Below are 22,999 nucleotides of genomic sequence, written 5' to 3'. Positions count from 1 at the left end.
GAGCATGAAGCTCTAACAGCCTGAGCCATTGGGCCGGCCCCTCCCTTTTTTTTTTTTAATTTTATTTATTTAAGTATGTCTTCCCAGGACCCATCAGCTCCAAGTCAAGCAGTTGTTTCCATCTAGTTGTGGACGGCGCAGCCCACAGTGGCCCATGTCGGGATCGAACTGGCAACCTTGTTGTTAAGAGCACCACGCTCTAATCAACTGAGCTAACCGGCTGCCCCAATGTCATGTTTTTGAGATTTGTTCATGTTTTTGCATGTATTAGTTTGTTCCTTTTTATTGCTGTATTGTATTCCATTGTCTGGCTATACCACAATTTGTTTATCCACTCCTGTTGATGGAGATTGTTGTCATTTGTAGTTTGAGGCTATTATGAAAAAGTTGCTATGAACATTCTTAGATAACTCTTTTTGTGTCCACATGTTTTTTATTTCTCTCGGGAGCAGAATTGCTGAGTTATACGGTAAGTACGTGTTTAACTTCCAAAGAAACTGCCAAACTATTGCAAAGTGGCTGTACGCTGCCACCAGCAAAGTCTGAGAGTTTTGTTTGTTCCACATCTTTGCCAGTTCTTGGTATTGTTGCTCTTTCTAATTTTAGCAATCTGGTAGGCATGAGTGGTCTCTCAGTGAAGCACGCATATGCGCACTCCTCCAACCTCTTCTGGAACCACTGTTCCCGCCCCCACCCTTCTCCCCATCTGCTCTGACCTGCTCTCTGTTTCTCCCATGCTCTAGGCTCCTTCCTTGGAATTCTCATCGTCTCAAAATTTCCGTAACTGGCCTCTTCTCATCATTCAGGCTTCAGCCCAAGTGTTAACCTCCTCAGAAGTCTTTCCTCACCATCCTCTCCATTGGTGTCCTCGACACTTTTTATCACATTACCCTGCTTTTTACTTTGTAGTGGTGAGCCCTCCCTGAAAGACTCTTTTTTGTTTGTCTATTTTTTGACTGCCTGCCCCATGAGAACATTAGCCTCATGAACAAAGACATCTTGTCTGTTTTTACCTAGAACAGTGCCTGATAGATAGTAGGTGCTCAATATACAGAGGGTGTCAAAAAATGTATATACAATTTCAGAAAGGAAAAAACTGTATTAAAATTACGCTGATGCTAACCACTTTGAGCACCTCTTATAATTGCAGAAGTCAAACGAACGCGACTTGTATTCATCTTTTGTTATCGGTATATAGTGAGTATTACAATTTTAATACAGTTTTTTCCTTTCTGAAAATGTGTATACATCTTTTTGGCACCCTCTGCATATTGGTGAATGGATTTGCAGTCTAGAACGTATACTCAATATCTTTGAGGTCCAAGGATTTAAAGTGTATGCATAGCAACAAACAGAAATATTTAAAGCATAAATTATTTTTATTGTCTGGGGCGATTTGATTTTGCATGTAAATATGAGTAGAAACCTGAAAATATAGAAACGTAGAAACAGGAGGAAAATCAACCATATTTCCACCAATTATTGTGGTTTAAAAGTGTAAATCATTTTTAATTATTGACTAATTTTAAATATTTGATTATTTTTTAAAGTTAGCATTTAAATAAGTAACATTTGCACATTGAAAAAAATTCAAACAGTATATCCTTCCAGAAAAAGCTGCTCATAAACAAACATAGATATATCTATCTGCATTTCCCCCCAAAATAGTACCATACTGTCTACATTGCTCCGTACCTTATTTTTCTTTGTTTAACAATTTATCTTAGAAATCATTTCACATCATTATGTGTATCAGTTAATATTAGGTTCAGCTGTGAGGAATGGAAAATTCAAAATATCAGTGCCTTGCAAAATCAGACATTGATTTTTCTCTCATTAATGAAGTCCAGAGGTAAGTAGCCAGATAATACTAGGACTCTACAATTATCAGGGACCCAGATTCCTTCTGTCTTTTACTATGCCATGCTCAACCTGGGGATTCTACCTCATGGTCCAATATGGCTATCTGAGCTCCAGCCATTACATCTGCGTCTAGCCAGCTGAAAAAGGAAAGGAAACAGAGGGACATCCTTTCTCCCATTCAGGACAATTCCTATGGCATTTCTGCTCAGCTCCCATTGGCCAGAATATAGGGACATACCTAGCTGCAAAGGAGGCTGGGAAACATATTCTTCATTCCAGGTAAACATATACCGAGCTCAAAAATCAGAGGAGAATGAATATTTGGAAATGACTAACAATCTCTGCTACAGTATACATAGATTTGCTTCATTTTGAAAAATGCAATTGTTATAGCCACTTGTCCAATGAAAAGTGGGAGCCCCTCACCAAGCCTCATGTCCTGCACTTCCAAATTGAAGTCCGCCTTGGGTGTGTGATTGGTAAAGCTAGGTCACATGTCTATGTTCTAGCTGCAAGGGAGGCTGGGAATTTGAGTTCTGACTTCCAGGTTGAGGGGCAAAACTCATTTTAGGGAATTTCCCCAAATATAAAGGCCATTTAGAATTTGGACCAATCTTCCTATCAAAGACAACTACATATTCTAGTCCAATATTTTTAAACCTTAAAAACATCAAAAATCTAATAAGATGGTGAGGAACTACTGGACGAAGTTACATGAAAAGATAGGAGTCCAGAGAGATTAGAGTTGCCAGATAAAATACAGGACTCCCAGTTAAATCTAATTTTGAGATAAGCAACAAATAATTTTTTAGTACATGTCCCAGTTAAATTTGAATTTCAGATAAACAACCAATTATTTTTTAGTGTAAGTATGCCCATGCAATACTTGGGACATACTGATACTAAAAATAATTGGTTGTTTATTTGAAATTCAAATTTAACTGGATGTCCTGTATTTTTATTTGTTAAATCTGGCAACCCTACCAGCAAAGTGAGTCCAGCACCTGGACTGCTTTTGCCCAAGAGCATTTGCCAGTCTGAGTCATTGGAGGGGCTGAACTGTGCTTTTGAAAGCTTCTTAGGACTAGGGGTACAAAATTGGAGTTCAGGGGTTACCGAGTGTGGAGATTCTGATAAACCACCCCTGTGGTAGCCTATACTTTGATGACCCCCAATGAACCATGGCTATGGATATTTATGCTCTGTGTATTCCTCTTGACTCTGGGCTGGCTCTGTGATCCATTTTACCCAATAGAATGTGATGGAAGTGATGTTGTGCCAGGTCTGGTTCAAGCCTTAAGAAGGCAGCTTTCATGTTTTGTCTCTGGGGGAAGCCAGTTGCCATGTAAGAAATTCAATTACCCTAAGAACGGGGACCTAAACTTGGAATTGGTGACATGTGCCCAGCTGGATTTCAGAATTGCTATGGACCTGTGGCTGCTATGTGCCTGCCATTTCCTCCTTTTTGAATAGAAATATCTATTAACATTTTCCTTTCTCTGCCTTACCATTTCCTGTAGGGAGCAGATAATTTGTCTCTTTAGTTCAAAGGCAGTCAGATCCAGGGGAGCACCACTTGAGAAACTTCATCCATACCTGGATCTGATTTATATGATGAAATGAGAGACTTCAAGCTCAATCCTGGTACAGTAATGGGGTGAGACTTTGGGGACCTTAAGAGTGGTAACTGTCTTTTGCATGTGGGGGGAAGTGAACCATAAGGGGTCGGAGAGTATACTGTGATAGATTGTCACTTCAGTGGTCCCCAGTGAACCACATATTTGAGTATTCACACCATTATCAGTTCCCTCCCCTTGAATCGGGACTGGCCTGTGACCTGCTGTAACTGACAGAACGTCAGAAATAACGCTGGTGGAAATAACGCTGTCAGTTCCAGGCCTAGACCTTAAGAAGGCCTGGAAGCTTCCACATTTGTCCTTTGAAGGAAGCCAACCACCATGTTTAGATGTTCAACTATCCTGAAATCATCACACTGTGAGAAACCCAACCAAGCCTCATGGAGAGACGATGTGGAAAGGAATTGAGGACTCTGGCCAACAGCCCAGCTGAGGTGCCATTTGCCTTCCATGTAAGGCCATCTTGGAAGTAGATCATTCAGGCCTGGTCAAGGTGCCCCAACTGATGCCACATAGAGTAGAGACTACCTGTCTCTGCTAAATCCTGTCCAAACTGCAGACTCATTAGCAAATAAATACAATAGTTATTGTTTTTTAGCCAGAAAAAAGCAAACTAGGGCCCATGGATGGCTGCATGATTTTTTAACAGCTTTATTGAAATATAACTCATTCACATATACAATTAACCCATTTAAAATATCCAACTCTGTGGTTTATAGTATATTCACAGAAATGTAGAACCATCACCACAGTGGTCCTTTGTGACTGGCTTTTTTTTTTACTGAGCATAATGTTTTCAAGGTTGTTGTACGAATGTAGTACAACATTCGTGTTGTAGTAGCATATCTGTACTTCATTCTTTTTTACGGCCAAATAATGTTCCATTATATGGATATACCACATTTTGTTTATCCATTCATCAATTGATAGACATTTAGATTATTTTCACCTTTTAGCTATTATAAATAATGATATATACATTGGTGTACAGGTATCTGTTTAAATCCCTGTTTTCAGTTCTTTTGGGTATATGCCTAGGAGTGGAATTGCTGGACCATATGGTAATTCGGCGTTTAAGATTATGGGAAGTGCCATTTTCCACGGAGGCTGTAATATTTTACATTCCCACCAGCAGTGCACAAGGGTTCCAGTTTTCCTACATTACTCACCAACACTTAGTACCCTTGTCAAAAATCAGTTCACCAAAGATATGTAGGTTTATTCCTGGATTCTCAATTCTATTTCTTTAATCTATATGTCTATCCTTGTGCTAGTACCAAGTGTTGATTTCTTTGAGTAAGTTTTGAAATCAGGAAATGCAAATCCTCCTCCTTCTTTTCTTAAATATTGTTTTGGCTATTCTGGGTCTCTTGACATTCCATGTGAATTTTAGAATCAGCTTGTTGACTTTTATAAAGAAGTCAGCTGGGACTCTGATGGAATTGCATTCAATCTGTAGATCAATTTGGAGAGTATTGCCATCTTAACAATGTTAAGTCTTTTGATGCATGAACCTGGGATGTTTTTCCAATTATTTAGGTCTTTTTAAATTTCAATAATGTTTTCAGAGTATAATTAAATTTATTCCTAAGTATTTTATTATTTTTGATGCTATTATAAATGACTTTTTTTCTTAATTTCATTTTTGGATTGTTCATCGAACTTGTACAGGAATACAGTTGATTTTTGTTGTTGCTCTTGAATCCTGCAACCTTGCTGAATTTGTTCATTAGTTCTAATTGTTTTCTAGTGCATGTGTTCCTTAGGATTTTCTACATACAAGATCATGTTATCTGTGAAGAGAAATGGTTTCACTTCTTTCTTTTTAATTTCTATTTCTTCCTAATTGCCCTGGCTAGAACCACCAGTACAATATTAAGAAGTGGCAACAGTGGACATCCTTGTCTTGTTCCTTATTTCCTGAGGAGAGGATCCAGTCTTTCACCATTAAGAATGATATTTGTTTTGGATTTTCGTAGATGCCCTTTATCAGGTTGAGGATGGCTGCCTGTTTTTGTAAATAAAGTTTTATTGGAACACAGCCATGCTATCCATTTACGTATTGTCTATGGCTGCTTTGTATTACAATGAGAGAGTTGAATAGTTGTGACAGAGAACATATGGCCTATAAGCCTAGAATATTTACCATCTGGCCCTTTAAGACAAAGTCTGCTGACATATGTTTTAAACTGCTAAATTTTGAGGTAGTTTGGTATGGAACAATATACAACTAAAATAATTCCCCATCTTTGACTGGGACCTCAAAGAACTGAAGCACTGAATAAGTGGGATCCATAAATAAACAAATGATCCCACAGACTATCGTCCACCTTCAAGTCATCTGGGAGACTCAGAAATCAGAAGTCCTGAAATTGGGTTAAGATGATCCTAGCTTACTGGTGTCCCCAGATGCCTGCAGAAATAAATGGAAATCCTTTCCAGAGGAAGATATTATCATCGTTGCTGCAAATGATTTTTTAAATACAAGGTCCAAAACATAACCAGGTACATGATGAGCTACAACGACATGAGGAAGAACCAGTAGTAAAAACTGACAATGGAAGCTGACCCACAGGGACTCCAGATTGGAATTAACAGGCACAGACCATAAAACAACTATTCTCACTATGCTTAAGGAGAGAAAAGCCAAGCTTGACCACTAAAGCAGGGCACTAAGAGATATAACAAGAGACATAGCAGATCTGAAAAAGAACAAAATAGAAATTTTAGAACTAAAAAAAAATAGAATAATCAAATTTAAAACCTTAATGGATAAGTTTAATAGGAGAATTTTTTTTTTTAAAGGCTGAAGAGAGAATTAGCGAACTGAAAAATAGTGAGAAGAAACTTTTAGAACAAAGCATGGGAGGACAAAACATAGAAAATACAGAAGAAAGGGATGTAGTGAGAAGGTCTAACATGTGTTTCAATAGTGAGAAGGTCTAACGTGTTTCAAAAGAGGAAAAGGTACAGAAACAGTATTTGAACATGAGAGTATAATAGCTGAGAATTTTTTCAAATTGATGAAAAACTATTCAAAAGGTGACAGGCAGCTGTGAAATGACAGATATCCACTCTATCACGAGTTCTGACTCTTAAAACAGTATATCTTTCATGTGCAGATCTGCCTTTGAAAGGATTCTGAAACCAACATGGAGGTAGCTTCGCAGCCAATGGAATAGGGCTCGGGTGAGCTGAGTTCAAGTACAAGCTATGCTACTTCCTAGCTGTGCCACCTGGAGAAGGTTGTTAAACTTCAGTTTTCTCAACTAATGAATGGGACTCGTACTACTGGCTACCCTACATTGCCATTGCGAGTATCAAGTGATACAGTACATATGAACAAACCTAGTGAATGCCAAGTGCTTTAAAAGTGAGCTGTGGTTTAAGCAGTATCGCAAGCATTGTCAGGGACATTAGCAGTGACAGGTAGGACTGGCTACATAATTTGCAGGTCCCAGCACAAAAGGAAAATGTAGGGCCCCTTGTTGAAAAATGATTAAGAAATTCGAGATGGTGACAGCAGAGCATTAAGCGAAGCCCAGGTCACATGCCCACAATGCCAGCCTTGGTGACAAACCCTGCAAAGAACTGCTCTGTGCCTTAGCAAAGGGCTGGTCAGCCCACACCCAGGTGTCTGCAGCCATTGACCACATTATCTTTGAATTCTGAAGAGCAAGAGCAATATTTAGGGAAATCGCAAGCACACATGTTTCCAAATGCTGAGGAGGGCAAGTGCAGTAACCGGAGTGGTTGTCTGAGAGTGGGTGGGGCCAGCCAGGCTGCCATTGCAACTGTGGAACTGACTGTTCCCCACAGACTCTAGCCTAGAAAAAAATAAAAAAGCCTGCAGCTGTATGTACAGGGCCTGCTGTTTGCTGCGGTGTGTTACAACACAGCCTGGCAGCCTCCCGGGCCTTTCTGTCTTCCTCCTAGAAGAGCCTGGTCCCAGAGCAGATGACATGGCCACACAGCCCTGCAGTTTTGCCCCCAGTGCTCTTTGCTGTTCCCTCAGTTACTAGGCTTTTCCAGATCTGTATTCTTTCTGTTCATGTTCATCTCCCCTCACCCACCCCAACCCCACTGGGAGTCCCTTTCCTTCGTCCACATTCCTCCATCTGGTAAACACAATCTTTCAAGACTCCATCTATGAAGACACAGATCTAGTCTCACCTCTTCAAGGAGGCCTTCCCTGCCTCTCCCAGGAAGAGCTGATTCCTCCCTCCTTGGAGCCTTCCATTGTGCCCTATGCGGGTATCTGTCACAATCCCTGTAACATGAGGAGCACTGACATGTACTGTGGATGTCACTGTCTCGTAGGCTTAATCCCTCAAGGGCTGGGACAATGTTTGCTCACCTATGCATGCCCTGTACATAGCACAGTGCTTAAAACCTGCTATTAGTAAGCATAGTAAATGCTTAACCTATTGGTGATAGTATGCAGAGTAGTTTTAATCACCATTGTCTTGCTGAAATGATGTATGAATAAATTGTTTCAGTGACTTTCCCAGGCATCGGGTAAAAAGGGAAACTTCTGGGCCCCGAGACAGGGCCCTTGCCCTTGAGGTTTCGGTGTTGGCTCTAATTGTCTTTCCTACAGGCACCACGTCTTGAAGGCAGGTCTAAATGACCAATGTGATGCAGAGCAGAGAGCAGATTTGGAGCTAGGAGACAGGGCTTTTAATCTGGCTATGAGACATTAGGTTTCCACAGGTAACTACCGTATGAAGTCCCATTGCTATGGGGCTCAAGGTTTCTGTTTCCTCAAAAAACGAGGGGGTTGATCTAGTTATTCTGCAAGGCCCAGGAATGTCTATGGGAGCAACTCAGAGGTGCCCATCTCCTTGGAGGGGCCTGGGACCCTCCTGAAGTTGAGTTTGCTCAGCAGGCCTATCTTTTGGGAGCTGGGTGGTGATAGAAAACACAAACATTTCTTAAGGTCCTTTGCTGTTTCAATCGCCTGGGATCTGTTTGAAAAGAAGAAAGCCATGGGAAAGCATAGTCTTCACAGTTACTGAGAGTCCAGACAGAAGTGCTATGTCTAAATTGGTTCTGGAAATGGGATTTTCCCAGTCCCAACTGGGCAACATTGACTTCCTGGGGTTGTTTCCTGGGGCTAACCCAGTCTGCTTGTCTGACACAACAGCCTGGCCTGTTCCTCTCCATCCTACCGGCAGGCCGGTTGGACAAATAGGAGAGCAGAGATTTCAGAGACTGTTCGGATGCGAAGTCAACTAGTTTGTTCAAGCATTACTTTCTCTGGAGGTAGTGGATGGTGTATGTGTGTTGGGGGTGGGCGTCGGTCAGTTTCCTCCAGCCCTTCCCTCCTGCCCCCACAAAGGGCTAGGGCCAGACACGTGGGCTGGCGTGAAGAGGCGGAGGTTACACTAAGGCGGAGGTGCAAATGGACGGGGGCGGGGCCTTATTTGCATGGACGGCGCGCGGCCACCAATCCGAACAAGCAGAGCAACAGCCCGCGCGCCTTTTGGGGGCGGATTGACAGCTCCAGGGCCCAATGGAAGGCGGGTCCTGCGGCAGGCAGGGGCGGGACGGTGCCGGGCGCTGCCCCGGGGATTCGGCCGGCTCGCGGGCGCTGCCAGTCTCGGGCTGCGGCGTCCGGTGCGCGGGCGGCCTGCTGGGCGGGCTGAGGGGCAAGCGGTGGTGCGGGTGAGGCAGAGAGAGAGACGGAACCGACGAGCAGCTGCTGCGACAGGTATCGGCGCCATGGCCGCAGGGATGGGGCGGGCAGCTGCGGTGCCCGGGGAGCCGAATCCCCTCCTTCGCGCTCCGGCCGCCGCCGTTCCACCTCCCCGCCCCCTCACGCGGCTCCCGAGCCCGGGAGCAGCTTGTCTGGGCGAGCGGGGCCCGAGAAGCCTTGAAGCCAGCGCGCCGAAGGCCCCCAGCCCCACTGCGGGGCCCCTTGCGCCACGCCACGCCGGGCGATGGGGCCGTTGCTCCCTCCGGGAGGCGCGGAGCCGGGCGGCAACGGGAGCCGCTCCCCTCCCCTCCGCGCTCCCCCTCGCGGAGACGAGGCTGGTCGCGCCTGCTCGTCCTCACCCGGCTTTTGTTTCCCGCCGGGGTTGACAGGTCCCGGCTTCGGCTCCCGTCAGCGGTCTCAGAATCACCCGAGGCCCGGCACCGGTGACCGCAGCCGCCCAGAGCTGGCGGCGCGTGCACCCCCGCCACGGGCGGGAGAGAAACTTCGCCTTTCCCGGCCTGGGCGGCGGGAGAAGTCGAGCAGGGGTGAGCCGTGCGCCGGGACGCCGAGGGCGCAATGGAGCCTCGCTCACCTGGTGGGGCCCGCGGAGGGTGAGGATAACGGAGTGTCCGGCTGCTGCGCTCCTTGCTTAGGTTTTCGCTGCCCGGGCGGTGGGTGCGGATGCGCGTTCACCGCCTTCACCTGCCGCCCTGGGACGAGTGACTGGGGACAGCATCCCCGCTCTCAGGCGCTCTTGGAGGGTGCCAGCGCAGCGCCCATTCTAACAGGTGATTAGTGCCGGCTGAAAGCCAGTTAAAAGTTGTTTGAGGGTTCCTTATTCATTCAGTTCGCTCCTGGGACGTTATAACGCTTTCTCCCCAATTGCTGTCTAAGAAGGTGTACTGCCGACTGTAGGAATCAAACTCAGTTGACTGTATAATCAAACTCAGTGTTGATTATAAAAGAAAAATTGGTGTGTGTGTGTCTGTGGCGGCGGGGGTGGGAGGACGGTCAGTGTAGAATGACCTCTTTCGATTGACGAGCCAGGAGGAACATTTTAGTCTCATTTTAAAAAATCGGTTTCTGTAGTGGTGGGAAAAGCATAGTAAGGTACAAGTTGTAAATGGAGAACGCAGAACTCTAGATAGCCTTCAGTATGGTTCAGGACAGCGTGTACGACGTTTGGCCGCCATTCAGTAAATTCTGCACGAAGCAGTTTGAGCTCGTGGTTTTGGATTTACTTTTCAGGAGTATGTTTTCCAGTGGAATAAGGCTTAGCATTGAATGGGAGCTTTCTTTGCCTCTCTGAGGGTAGATAGGAGTGTTTATTTTCATTGCCTTCCCATTTTGTTAGATTGTGGACAAGGGAAAAAAAGTTAAGGCAACATTTTGGTTATTTTTAATAGTCGATGGAGTTCCGTGCGGCCCCTCCACCCAAGGGTTTTTACTTCAGAAAATTATGCAGATTTTTCTCTTGCTGTTTGAATCAAAATTCAAGGATAGTCTTAAAACATTATTTTTGTGGGAAATTTTCACTTGTCATACTTTCACTTATTTTCTCTTTGTCTCTTTCCTAACTGACTTCCATTTAACAATCTGCAATTATGGTCCTGACCAATTTAGGGCATCTATAGAAAAATATATTTTAAAATAATATAATTATTTTTAAAAATATAAAATATATATTTTAAATTAGGGTTGTTAACATTCATTTGTGAGAAACACAATTTTACTCGATTGTTTTCTAATGTGACTTCTTTTATATTTGTCTTGGGTATGATTTATACATAATAGATTAAGTTTAACATCTTAAGAACAAAGTTACAATTTTGATTAATTATGCTACCTTATTAGTGTTTCATTGAATGATTTTACTTATTTCCCTAGCTAATTAGTAGCAATATTTAAAGCTGAACTCCAACCAAGAGGCTTGTTGTGACTTTGGGCTTAAACAACAACAAAAAAATCAAAGATGGTCTTTATAAAATGTTTTATTTCTCTAAAATAACAAGCTTATATGTTGTGTCTTTCATCTTAGTAAAACAAGTATGTTTCTGAATCTTTAATTTTTTTTTTTTTTTTTTAGTTTTTGGGACTTTGCGGTTGGTGTCTTTTTATTGTTCATTTTTTAATTTTTATAAAATTTGTTGGTGAAATTGGTTAGTAAAATTATATAGGTTTCAAGTATACATATCTATAGTACTTCATCTACCGTGTTTTCCCGAACATAAGACCTAGCCGGACAATCAGCTGTAATGCGTCTTTTGGAGCAAAAATTAATATAAGACCCTGTATTATATAAGACCCGGTATTGTATTATATTATACCCGGTTTTATAGTAAAATAAGACGGGGTCTTACTAATTTTTGCTCCAAAAGACGCATTACAGCTGATTGTCCGGCTAGGTCTTATGTTCGGGGAAACGGTATATATTGCATTGTATGTTCACCACCCAGAGTCAGTTCTCCTTCCATTACCATATATTTGACCCCCTTTTCCCTCTTTTACCACTACCCCTTGAATGTATTTTTTTAAACATAATTTTAACCAGTTCAACATAAAAAATTTAAAAAATAATGGATTGGGCAATTAATCTTAATTTTTCTGTTTTTTTTCTTGGATTGGAAAAGAATAGGTATCTTCGGTTATTTTTAGTTTCCTAAAGTTTTCTTAGCTTAGAAGGAATCAGTCTAGAGATGAAAGAACATCCTCTTTCTATCGCTGTAGAAGTTATTATTAAAAACTGAGGTGGCTTTTTGACCCTTAGGATAGATTGGTTGAATGGTGGCTTGTCTTCATGTAGGATGGGTTTTATTCTATATAAATAGTTGTAAGGAATCTTACAAGTCTAGAGCTCTCACTAGTCTAGTTATGGATGATTTATATAATTGCTCTTTAAAGTGTATAGGAATATAGTTTATTATTTGTAATTAGAAATTTTATAATCTTTTTCTTATGATGATGCTTAACTATATCCACATCATAAAGCTATATTTCATAGTTTTATTTACACAAAAGCATATTTTAGCAACTTGATAAAAGTGCCTTTTATAATTAAAAGCCCATTTTCAGATTCAGTTTTAGATATTTTAATTGCCATTTTTTTGTCCATTTTAACTTGTGGTAGACCATATCATAAAATTATCAACCACATTTCAGTTTCAAAATTAAGCATAAGTTGAATTCTCACACGATTAACATTGGGAGTATTTTTAGGTCATTTACCCTCAGGTGTGGCTGCTGTTGAGTTTGGGGGTGGGCAGATATTTTCGAATGAATAAAGCCACACACACACACAGAAACAGATATTTAAAACAATTAAATTTAAGGCTAAATCACATGAACTGTTAGACATTAATGCTGCTTCATTCAACAGTAATATGCATGTTATGCCTGACATTAGGAATATCTACTATAGGCCTTGAATATAATTTTCACAATTGGTAAAGAAGAATCTGTGTTATACATATTTTAGCACATGAAATTCTGTAATTATTTAATGCTGAACAGTTAAAATGTGTATTTTATAATTCTAAAACTATTTGGACTTTCTAAGCAAGCTGATTATTAATAGATTTTATTTTTTTGTTATTTTACATTTCTGAAATTTTCGATGGTGTATTTTTAACTTCTGACCTTAATTCCCCAAAGTGTAAAGAAAATTAAATCTATACATCAGAGATTAGGTGGACATTGGTATGTAAATCACATAACTATTGACTTAAAAACAATAACCACTTAAGTGTAATCTGTGTAGCTAACAGGTTACTAAGGATATTTTAGCACTATTTGAAACAAATTCAAGTACTCAAAATAGTTTGCACCTCATAATTTGTCATGATGAGAATTGACCTGCACTCAGCTGAAACTTAAACCTGTAAGACCATAGTCCTTAAATGAGGCAAGTTCATTTTATGCTTAATTTAGTATTTACTTTCTAGTCTTTTAGGAAACACCTAGTTAATGAGAGTGAAGGGTCACCGGAGGGGATGTGGGATCTACACATTTGGTATGCTTGTTTTCTACCCTTGGTCTGGAAGAAAAACACTTTAAAAATAAGAAATTTCTTTTAGTTCTCTAAAACAATCAGACAAAAGATTATTGAAACTAAGTTGGGGATTGTAGCTGTTTGGAGCTGCTGTCATTTTTGTAATACTTAATCAAGGCTGTCTGCTTTTATAAAAAGGTACATTTATTAGAAAAGTGAAAATGATGTATTTTCAGAATGTAAGTGGGTTTTTAAGTAAACACACATCTGTAAAAGTTAGGGAACTTCCAAATCCTAAGAATTTTTTTTTTTAAGATTAAAAATGTACATTTAATTTGTATGTTTTTGAAATTACCGATTTTTTGGAAGAAGAAATAAAAGATGAAGAAAGATCAAAGACTAGAAGAGGGTTTTTTTTCCTTTTTGTGTTTGCAAATCTTTCCTAAAGCAAGTATTTATTAATTTCTAGAACCATTTGTAATATTCTGCCTCCATCTTTGCAATTTTATAGATGATGTTAAATGAGGAACCACTCCTATACCTTAAATGTCCATCTGATTATCAGAAGCAGGATTGGGAATTTCATTTTGATCTCTTCAAAAATAAAATTTTTGTGCATGTTTATTAATATTCCTACCTCTGGAAGTTAAAGAACCTCCTCTACTGACAGCTGAAAATTACACAGTGGAATTTGAAAGTCAAAATGTCTCTGTAATGCAGGGACTCAGCTCCCGCTCCCCACACAAGAACGCAGGATATGGTGAAGCCAAAAAAGGAACAACAACGGAGCCACACACAGGGGAGTCAGACCACTATATTCTCGATGGCGGCTGGTCGAGACACAAAAGCAAACATCCGCCAGTACCCTAACAAGGGGTCTTCCTGCACCAGTCTAGCTGACGGCCGGGCGAGACTCCGGAAGTAGGATCCACACGATCCGCACCATCGGCAATCCGCGCTTGCTAACCGCAATCCGCCGTCCACTTCTCTGCCAACCGACCAACCCTCTTGCCAGTGTAGCCACGGCAGTTATATTAGTGGCTAATGGCTAACCGGTAACAGCTGATGGCCAACTAGCCACAGCGGATAGCCATCTGATTACAGCTGATGGCCATCTAATAACTGAGCCAGCACCTTTCCACGTGAGTCTTAAGAGCCTGGAAACTGCTCTCTGGGGCTCTGTCCCCACACTCCAGGACCCCTACAGGGTCTCGCCTCACAATCTACGCGACAGGTGCCTTCCATGAGGGGCCCTGTGTCAGGAACCCAACTCACGAGAAAATGTTTTAAGTCCAGTTCAAGTAATGTCCCAGTGGGTGTCCGTTGATGTCCACCTACTTTCTGGGCACAGCCAGGGTTCCTCAGGGTACCATGCTGGAACAATAGTGGCTCACAGCCAAGGTGCTTACATATTCTCAATGGTGGCCATTCGAGAGACAGGAAGCAAACATCCGCCTGTACCCCAACAAGGGGTCTTCCTGTACCACAGTCTCGCTGGCGGCCGGGCAAACACAGGAAGCAAACATCCACCAGTTTCACTACATGGTGGTACGTTCCCAAGCAAACAGTCAAGCGGTCCACTAAATCAGGGATGGAAGGCAATTCCCCATACTCCACAGTCATTCGCCAGGGCTGTGCGTTGGCCTCACAGTGTGTGCCCTCTCCGCAGGGCGAGGGCTCCAAGTCCTCCCAACCTGGGGGTGAGGGGTGACCTTGACCTCACCTGCAGCCTCCACTGAGGACTCAGCAAGCGTTTCCTCCTGGGACTACAAGTCCCGCAGCTGGGCCGCCTCAGCAAGCACCTCCCAGTCCCCACGGTCGCAACGACCTTCGCTTTCTCCGGCCTGTGCTGGTTGAGGAACCGTCCGTCTTCCCACCCCTCCACGGGGTCCAGCTCTCTGGCAGCTGCATGGCTCTTTCTATGCTGGTTAGAGAACCATCCATGTCCTCCCACCCCTCCTTGGGGGTCCAACTCCTGAGAACAGTGGCCACCGGGCACCACACACTGTGGGGGCCACATGTCCTCCTGCCCAGAGTCAGACACCATTCCTACCTGGCCGGAATCCTGCTTGCCGTGCCCGGTGTCCGAGTGGGTGGTGGCCCCAGTATAAGTTGTCCACAGCTGTAGGAGCCCACGGCAGCAGCAGACTGCTATGGCCAACAGGGCGGCATGCCGTCCAGGAGCTTGAGAGGACCACCATTCATTGAGGGGTCACGTTTCTCCCAGGCAGATCGCGTTTCCTGCTCCCGGCGCCGCTCTTCACGGGCTTCCCGAAGCTGAGCTTTCGACTGCTCCACCATCCTTCGGAGAGTTCTGGCCGGCACCATACCCTGCTCGCGAAACCGAGCTTTCATACGTATAAACTGCTCCATTACCCCTTTGAAAATTCTGGCCAGCACCATACCCTGCTTGCTGTGCCATGTGTAATGCTGGTACTCGGCTCCTACTCCTGGCAGGTGAATGCAGGATATGGTGAGGCCAAAAAGGAACAGCAAAGGAGCCAGATAGGGGAGTCAGACCACTATATTCTCCATGGCGCTGGTTGAGACGCAAAAGCAAACATCCGCCAGTACCCTAACAAGGGGTCTTCCTGCACCAGTCTAGCTGACGGCTGGGCGAGACTCCGGAAGTAGGATCCACACGATCCGCACCATCGGCAATCCGCGCTTGCTAACGGCAATCCGCCGTCCACTTCTCTGCCAACCGACCAACCCCCTTGTCAGCGTAGCCACGGCAGTTATATTAGTGGCTAATGGCTAACCGGTAACAGCTGATGGCCAACTAGCCACAGCGGATAGCCATCTGATTACAGCTGATGGCCATCCAATAACTGAGCCAGCACCTATCCACGTGAGGCTGAGAGCCTGGAAACTGCACTCTGGGGCTCTGTCCCCACAATCTCTATCACAGAGTTAATGTTGCAGTAAATTTTTAGAATGGAGAAAACATCCTATCGATAGTCTTCATGGGAATATATTCTGAATGAGGATGGAATGGTCTTTATCCATGTTAAATATTAACCAGTGGAATTACTTCCATGTTTAACTTTTTTAAAAAAGCAAGACAATGAAATAAAATCTTGTAATCTTAACACATTTCAGATTTTGCCCCTAGCTTAAAAATTACATGGTAGATGATAACATATAATGTTTTGAAATTCTGGTTTGTGAAGGGGATTTGTTATGAGCAGAAGGTATTTTGTTGAAACAACAGGATAACTTACATGAAGAGAAATTTGTTTCTCTTTTGAATTATTCTTGGGTTAAAACATAGTACTTAATAAGAAAAATTGAGATGGTCATCTTTTCCATCTTAAATTTATTCTCACTATGAACTTTAAAAGTTTTAAAAAATATATCCTTGGTCCTAAGTGGACTTTTCAGAATCTATTCATTTGTATATGTGTATATGTGCACGTGTGTACAGTTGACCCTTGACCAACATGGGGTTAGTGCTGCTGACTCCTACGCAGTTGAAAATCCTCCTATAACTTTTGATTCCCCCAAAACTTAACTATCTGTGGGTTTTGCATCCGTGGGTTTTGCATCTACCAACCACAGATCCAAAACAGTATTTTCAGTTTGTGGTTGGGAATCCACAGATGGGGAGAGCTGACTATTCTAATAGTTGACCAGAAGCCTTATCAATAACATACACAACTGATTGAAACATATTTTCTGTGTTGTATATGTACATATTATATACCGTATTCTTACAGTAAAGTAGAGGAAAAATTAAGAAAATCATAAGGAAGAGAAAATACATTTACTGTATTGAAACAAATTCATGTATAAGTGGACCCACATAGTTCAAACCTGTGTTGTTCAAGGGTCAACTATATATATGTGTGTGTGTGTGTGTATATATATATATATATACGCATATATATGTGTCAACTATGTGTGTGTGTATATATATACACACACATACACGTATATATATGAAAATTATCTATTTTTTTGCACTTTATATGTGTAACTACATGTATATTTGCTATATGTGTAGTGCATATATAAATCCATTTATCTATCTATACTATATGACTTCCCAGGTTTATTTATATATGAATCATCCCCCCCCCCCTTTTTTAAATCTTACTGCACCAAGAGGAATAAAGGACATGTTCACAAAAAAACTGATACAAAATGTTCATCGCAGCTTTTTTCCATACTGGGAATCAACTACTGATTCACACAACAACATATATGAATCTCAGAAATGTTACTCAGATTAAGAGAAGCCAGACACAAGTATGTACCAAATGATGCCATTTATAAAAAAAATACAAGACTTAGGTATGGTGATAGAAATCAGGTCAGTGGTTTCTGGGTAAGGGCTGTGGTTGACAGGAGAGGGGCAAAAAGGAACTTTTTAGGGAGGTGGAAATATTCTATAGCTTGATTTGGGTGATGATAATTCAAGTGCACACTTTTGGTAACTTTTTATTTTCATACAGTTTTTAACTTACAGAAAAGTTGCAAGATTAGTACAAGGAAGGTCCAGATTCACCAGTTGTTGGTATATACATTTGTTCAAACTTATTTTATTTTATTTTTTTTTAAAGATTTTTATTGGGGAAGGGGAACAGGACTTCATTGGGGAACAGTTTGCACCTCCAGGACTTTTTTCCAAGTCAAGTTGTTGTCCTCCCAATCCTAGCCGTGGAGGGTGCCGTTCAGCTTCAAGTTGTTGTCCTGTCAGTCCTAGTTGTGGAGGGCGCAGCTCAGCTCCAGGTCCAGTTGCTAGTTGCAGGGGGCACTGCCCACCATCCCTTGTGGGAGTCGAGGAGTTGAACCGGCAACTTTGTGGTTGAGAGCCCACTGGCCCATGTGGGAATCGAACCGGCAGCCTTCGGAGTTAGGAGCATGGGGCTCTAACCACCTGAGCCACCGGGCCGGCCCTGTTCAAACTTATTGAACTGAGTACTTAAGATCTGTGGATCTTACGGTATGTAATTTTTACTTTAGAAGGGAAGAAAGCTACAAAAATTTGTTGAAGATAGGAGAATGATCTTATTATGTGCAAAACGTGAAATAAACTCTGTTTAGAATTAGTGATGTAGAAAAAGAGACTCACAGACAGTCATTTGTCTCTACATATATGTATTTATGCTGCTGCTTTCTGAAGTTTCATGATGACATATTTCTGTTAGAAGAAACAGGATACTGAAAATTATTCAAGGCAGGACTGCCAGCAAGGAAACCTTGCTTTGTTATCCTGTGCATGTCTCCTAGGGAATAAAACTGATAGCTGGCAATAGCTTTCTGGGAATTGAAGGTGGTGATTATTCCTGTTAAAAGAGTTGTACACCTACAGTGTGCTAAGTTTTGCACAGACATGTACAGTTTTTTTGGTCAAAGTCTTTACCAGACAGGAGGCAAGCAAATGTCATTTCTGGATAGTGCTGTTTGTCATAGGGAGGAAGGATTGGTTTAGTTTGTAAACCATGTAAATTATTCTTGATCGTTGTTATGCAGTAAATCTAAGTGGTGAATTTGCTGCTCTCTATTAGTTTTAGTGCTTCCATGGTCTCAGTAGAGTGATTTGATTTAAATTACATCTACTTAAGGCGTAGCTTAGACGATAATTTTAAAAAACATTCAACCTTTCCCTCTATTATTTTATAAAATGTTAATTGTGTTCTTTACAATTTAGGGTTAAATACAATTTATGGATATTGGTTCATTAAAAAAAATTTTTTTTGCATCTATATAAGAAAGTTGTTTATTTGGTTATTTACTAGAGTGGAAGATGTTAGAAGTAATAGGACTAGCCAGCAGGTTCAACAAATTAATCATTGATACTGGGGCTAAACATCTATTTTGCTTTTACTAACACAAACCATACATTTATATGACCTATACGTTTTTCCTCAATACAAATATAAGTTCATTGAAGAGAAAAATGACAAATGTCCAGCATCAACCAATGTGGATAAAAGGACTTTTTCCAGTTAACTAACATACTCATGTTCCTCTGAAATGACAGGGCCTTTTCTCCCTTTCATACACACTACATTTCAGTGGCTTATCGAAAGTTAATAAAATATTTGAAAAGTTTTTATCTGCGAGAATTTTGTTTCGAGTTGTGAAGCGTTAAATGCAGATAGAATTTTTAAAATATCTGTAGGTAGCCTTTTTTTAGACTTTATTATAGAAGTTTTAAACTGCACAGAACTGGAAAGAATAGTATAATGAACCTCCATGTACCTATTCTCCAGATTTATTAATTATCAAAATTTTGGTTAATGTGCTTTAAAAACTATTAAATTCTGACAAATATTGTACAATAGTAGTACTATTGGTGCACCAGATTTTCTCTCAATTTTTTCAAAAGTTTTGTTATAAATAGAGAAACTTAAAAAGCAGTGTATTTTAGCTCAGAGATTTGACTTTGGACAAATGGTAATTATGAAATAATTTTTATCCTTAGCTTCTTTCTGTTAATTCATAGCCTGGAAAAGATAAGTTTTTCATTTTTTCATTTAGAATAAATTAGTCCAAATATTCTATCTAGAAGAAACTACTATTCATTTGGAAAGTTTTTTTGTTACCTTCTCTTTCTCTAAAAACTCAGTTTTTACTGAGCTTTTAGATCCCAGATCTGTATCTTTTGTCTAAATTTGAGGCTTTTCAAAATGACGCCCAAATTGTCACCTAGCTCTTGAAACTAAATGTGCTTAAATACCATTTCTATAGCAGCTGCACACCCAGCACCTCTTTCCCATCGGCCAGTTAAAACAACAACAACAACAACAACAAAAGCCAGCTTCTCTTCCTGACGTTTCCTCTTTAGCTGTTAATGACTCCATTGTTCTTACTGGTCATTTTTACTCTTGCTTTACTCCTTAAACTCAATGAGTCACTAAATCACTTTGGTTCTGACTTGAAAGTGTCCCATTGTATCTTTTTGTTCTTTTCATTTATGTATTTGTCCTAATTTGGTTAACATGTTAAAGCAGGAAGTTATCCCTAATTTATAATGAACTTCATACATATCAAAATTAAGCTATGTTTTTAAAGTAAAATACGGCGTTTTCTTCCCTTCCAGAGAAGTCTTCAGTCATGTTTAAGGTATAGGAACTCAGTGTATTCAAACCAAGATAATACATAGCAATATCCCCTGTTCCTCACAGAATACTATCGTTCCATGACGTATGGAATAGTATGGGAGGCCTGAAACCATGGGTAGTATTGACCCCTATACAGACTGTTTTTTCCTATAGATACATTCTTACGATAAAGTTTAATTTATAAAGTAAGCACAGTAAGAGATTCATAACTAATCATAAAGTAGAACAATTACAACAATAACTAATAAAAGTTACACGACTGTGGTCTCAGAATACCTTGTTGTACTGTACTCACCTTCTCACTTAACGGATGCAATCGCCACTTTCATTTTGGCATCCCTGAACTGCCAGCATCGCTACTCTCGTGCTTTGGGGCCATTCTTAAGTAAAAGACCACAGGTACTGCCATAGCTCGACAGCTGCTAAGTGACTAACATGTGAGTAGCATGTACAGCGTGGACAAGCTGGACAAAGGGATGGTTCACGTCCTGGGTGGGATGGAGCACATGGTGCGAGATTTCATCATACTACTCAGAATGGCACGTAACTTAAAACTTATGAATTGTTTGCTGATGGAACTTTCCATTTACTGGGGGGTAACTGAAACCGCAGAAAGGGAAACCGTGGATAAAGGGGTTCTACTGTAGGTGATTTCCAAATCACTCAGCTCAAATAACCTGGTGAATGGTGGCTGGCCGGGCCCACAGTTTATCAAGGAATGTAGGCAGCAGACTTTCTTAGGCGACAGAAATGGCCCAGGATGAGTTCCTTCCAGCCCAGAATATCTGAAGTGCTTTGCAGTGGGGTAAATACTGAGTATATTATAACATTTTCAGGACTTCCTAGTGTTTTCCTGGCTAATAATTTAGGTCTGTGGGTTTACCTCAGAACTCTTCTCCTGTCCTTTGTCCCGTTATTTCCTGGCCAAGATGGCTCCCATCAAAAAGCCAGCTTGTGAAAGTGACACGATACTCTCTTTCATTATTTTCCCTTTTCTTTACAGGCTCCTGGAATTGTCATGTGTCAGAAAGATAGGAGCCTGAGGTTAGTTGGGAGGATATAAAATACAAAGGGAACATAAGTGACATCCATTGTACTTCCCACTAGCAGTCCTCTAGCCTCTAGGGTTTTGGGGCCTGATTTTTTTCCAGAGGGATTGTATTATAGTTATGACCTTGGCTTGCTTTTGGTCAGCTTATGGAGATCTTTCATCTTTCTGCACTTCTGGGAAATGTTTGCATTTCCTGATGGTAGGAACCAAGGCCCAATTTAAGATTACTGACTTCGTGAATAAATTAATTGTTTTATATTGTTTTAGATAATCCAGAATATCTGATTATTTTCTCCTGTGGGAACTAGGAATAACATGGGGATTCTGAGATGCTTATTCAGAAATTAATTTAATGGTTATTAAGAGCAAAAAATGGAGGAGTAAAATATGCCATTTCTAGGAAGCCTAGTGTGGTGGGAATTGACATTAGGAATCTAACAGGATGTGATTCACAGAGTGTTGCTACTAAGTAACTCTCTGATCTTGGGCAAGTTATTTAGTCCTTCTGAGCCTTATTTTAATTGTAAAATGAATGGGTTGGATTAGTGTTTTAAGGTCTCTTTGCAGCTACTCCTCTAATTTATATACTATGTATACTGTTCCTAGTTAATGTTTTTTAAGTTGCTGTTATATATACATGTTTGGTTTCCACTGGAGGTTAGGAAAAGAATGAAGAAGTCAGCATTCTTAAAATGGATTAATTTTAGTGTTTTCATTTATCTGTGTGTTTCCACTGAATTTATTCTGGACTCTTACTTTCACCTTCTATTTGTGTCCATTTTCCTTCCTTTCTTACTTTTAATTTTTTTTATTGTCTTTACAGTGTGAATTTCATATCCCTCTTTTTGTTGTTTCTCCTTGCCATTGCTTTTTTTTTTTTTTTTTTTTTAGCTATCCTTCATGGCCCGTATTTCATTGTGGGCATGGAATTCATCAAATGGACCCTAGAGTGTGATCTATTAGTAAATAAAATTTAGACATCCTGATAGTTGTTAGGATTAACCCTTCTACTCTATGATACAGAAAGATGAATCCTAGGGTAAAGGGGGTGGGGGAGCAGAAGAGAGAGGAGAATGGTGTGGAAGAGAGTTTCCAAGGATGTTTCACTTAAGATATAAGTTATATATATTTATATATATATTTTTTAATTTTTATTGGGGAATATTGGGGAACAGTGTTTTTCCAGGAACCATCAGTTCCAAGTCAAGTTGTCATGTTTGATCTAGTTGTGGAGTCATTTTCAATCTAGTTGTGGAGGGTGCAGTTCAGCTCCAAGTCAAGTCATTGTTTTCAATCTACCCTGTTTACCCGAAAATAAGACCTAACCAATCATCTCTAATGCGTCTTTTGGAGCAAAAATTAATATAAGATCCAGTCTTACATTATATAAGATTCGGTCTTACATTATAGTGAAATAAGACCGGCTCTAATGCAAAAGGTGCGTTAGAGCTGATTGTCTGGCTAGGTCTTGTTTTCAGAGAAACACGGTAGTTGTGGAGGGCGCAGCTCACTGGCCCATGTGGGAGTCGAACCGGCGACCTGGGTGTTATGAGCACTGCACCCTAACCACTGAATCAACCAGCCGCCCAAATATTTTAAGTTTTGATGATGGTGACTCTGCCAGTAATATCAAAGTTTGCTCCTGAAGTCTTAATGGACTGAGTTTCTTGAGGGCAACAGCTGTACCTC

General features: G+C 41.0%; 1 protein-coding gene across 5 annotated transcripts in view; it reads left to right on the top strand.

Annotated features, from left to right (window-relative positions):
- The first annotated feature begins 9,082 nt into the window (after nucleotides 1-9,082).
- Nucleotides 9,083-22,999, top strand: part of FKBP5 (FKBP prolyl isomerase 5) — a 96,004-nt gene continuing 82,087 nt past the window's right edge. The window contains exons 1-2 of one of the 5 annotated variants that reach the window (XM_033102437.1): nucleotides 9,083-9,213; nucleotides 9,588-9,743. The gene's annotated coding sequence lies outside the window, so the exon portion shown is untranslated. Of the gene's footprint in view, nucleotides 9,214-9,587; nucleotides 9,810-9,963; nucleotides 9,987-22,999 lie in introns of those variants that run through there. The other 4 variants (XM_033102436.1, XM_033102435.1, XM_033102438.1 and 1 more) reach the window with 4 other exon arrangements.

This window comes from Rhinolophus ferrumequinum, chromosome 3, assembly GCF_004115265.2.
Source record: "Rhinolophus ferrumequinum isolate MPI-CBG mRhiFer1 chromosome 3, mRhiFer1_v1.p, whole genome shotgun sequence".
Taxonomy (NCBI): Eukaryota; Metazoa; Chordata; class Mammalia; order Chiroptera; family Rhinolophidae; genus Rhinolophus; species Rhinolophus ferrumequinum.
The sequence above is the reverse complement of the archived record's forward strand: the minus strand, read 5'-3'. Positions and strand labels throughout refer to the sequence as shown.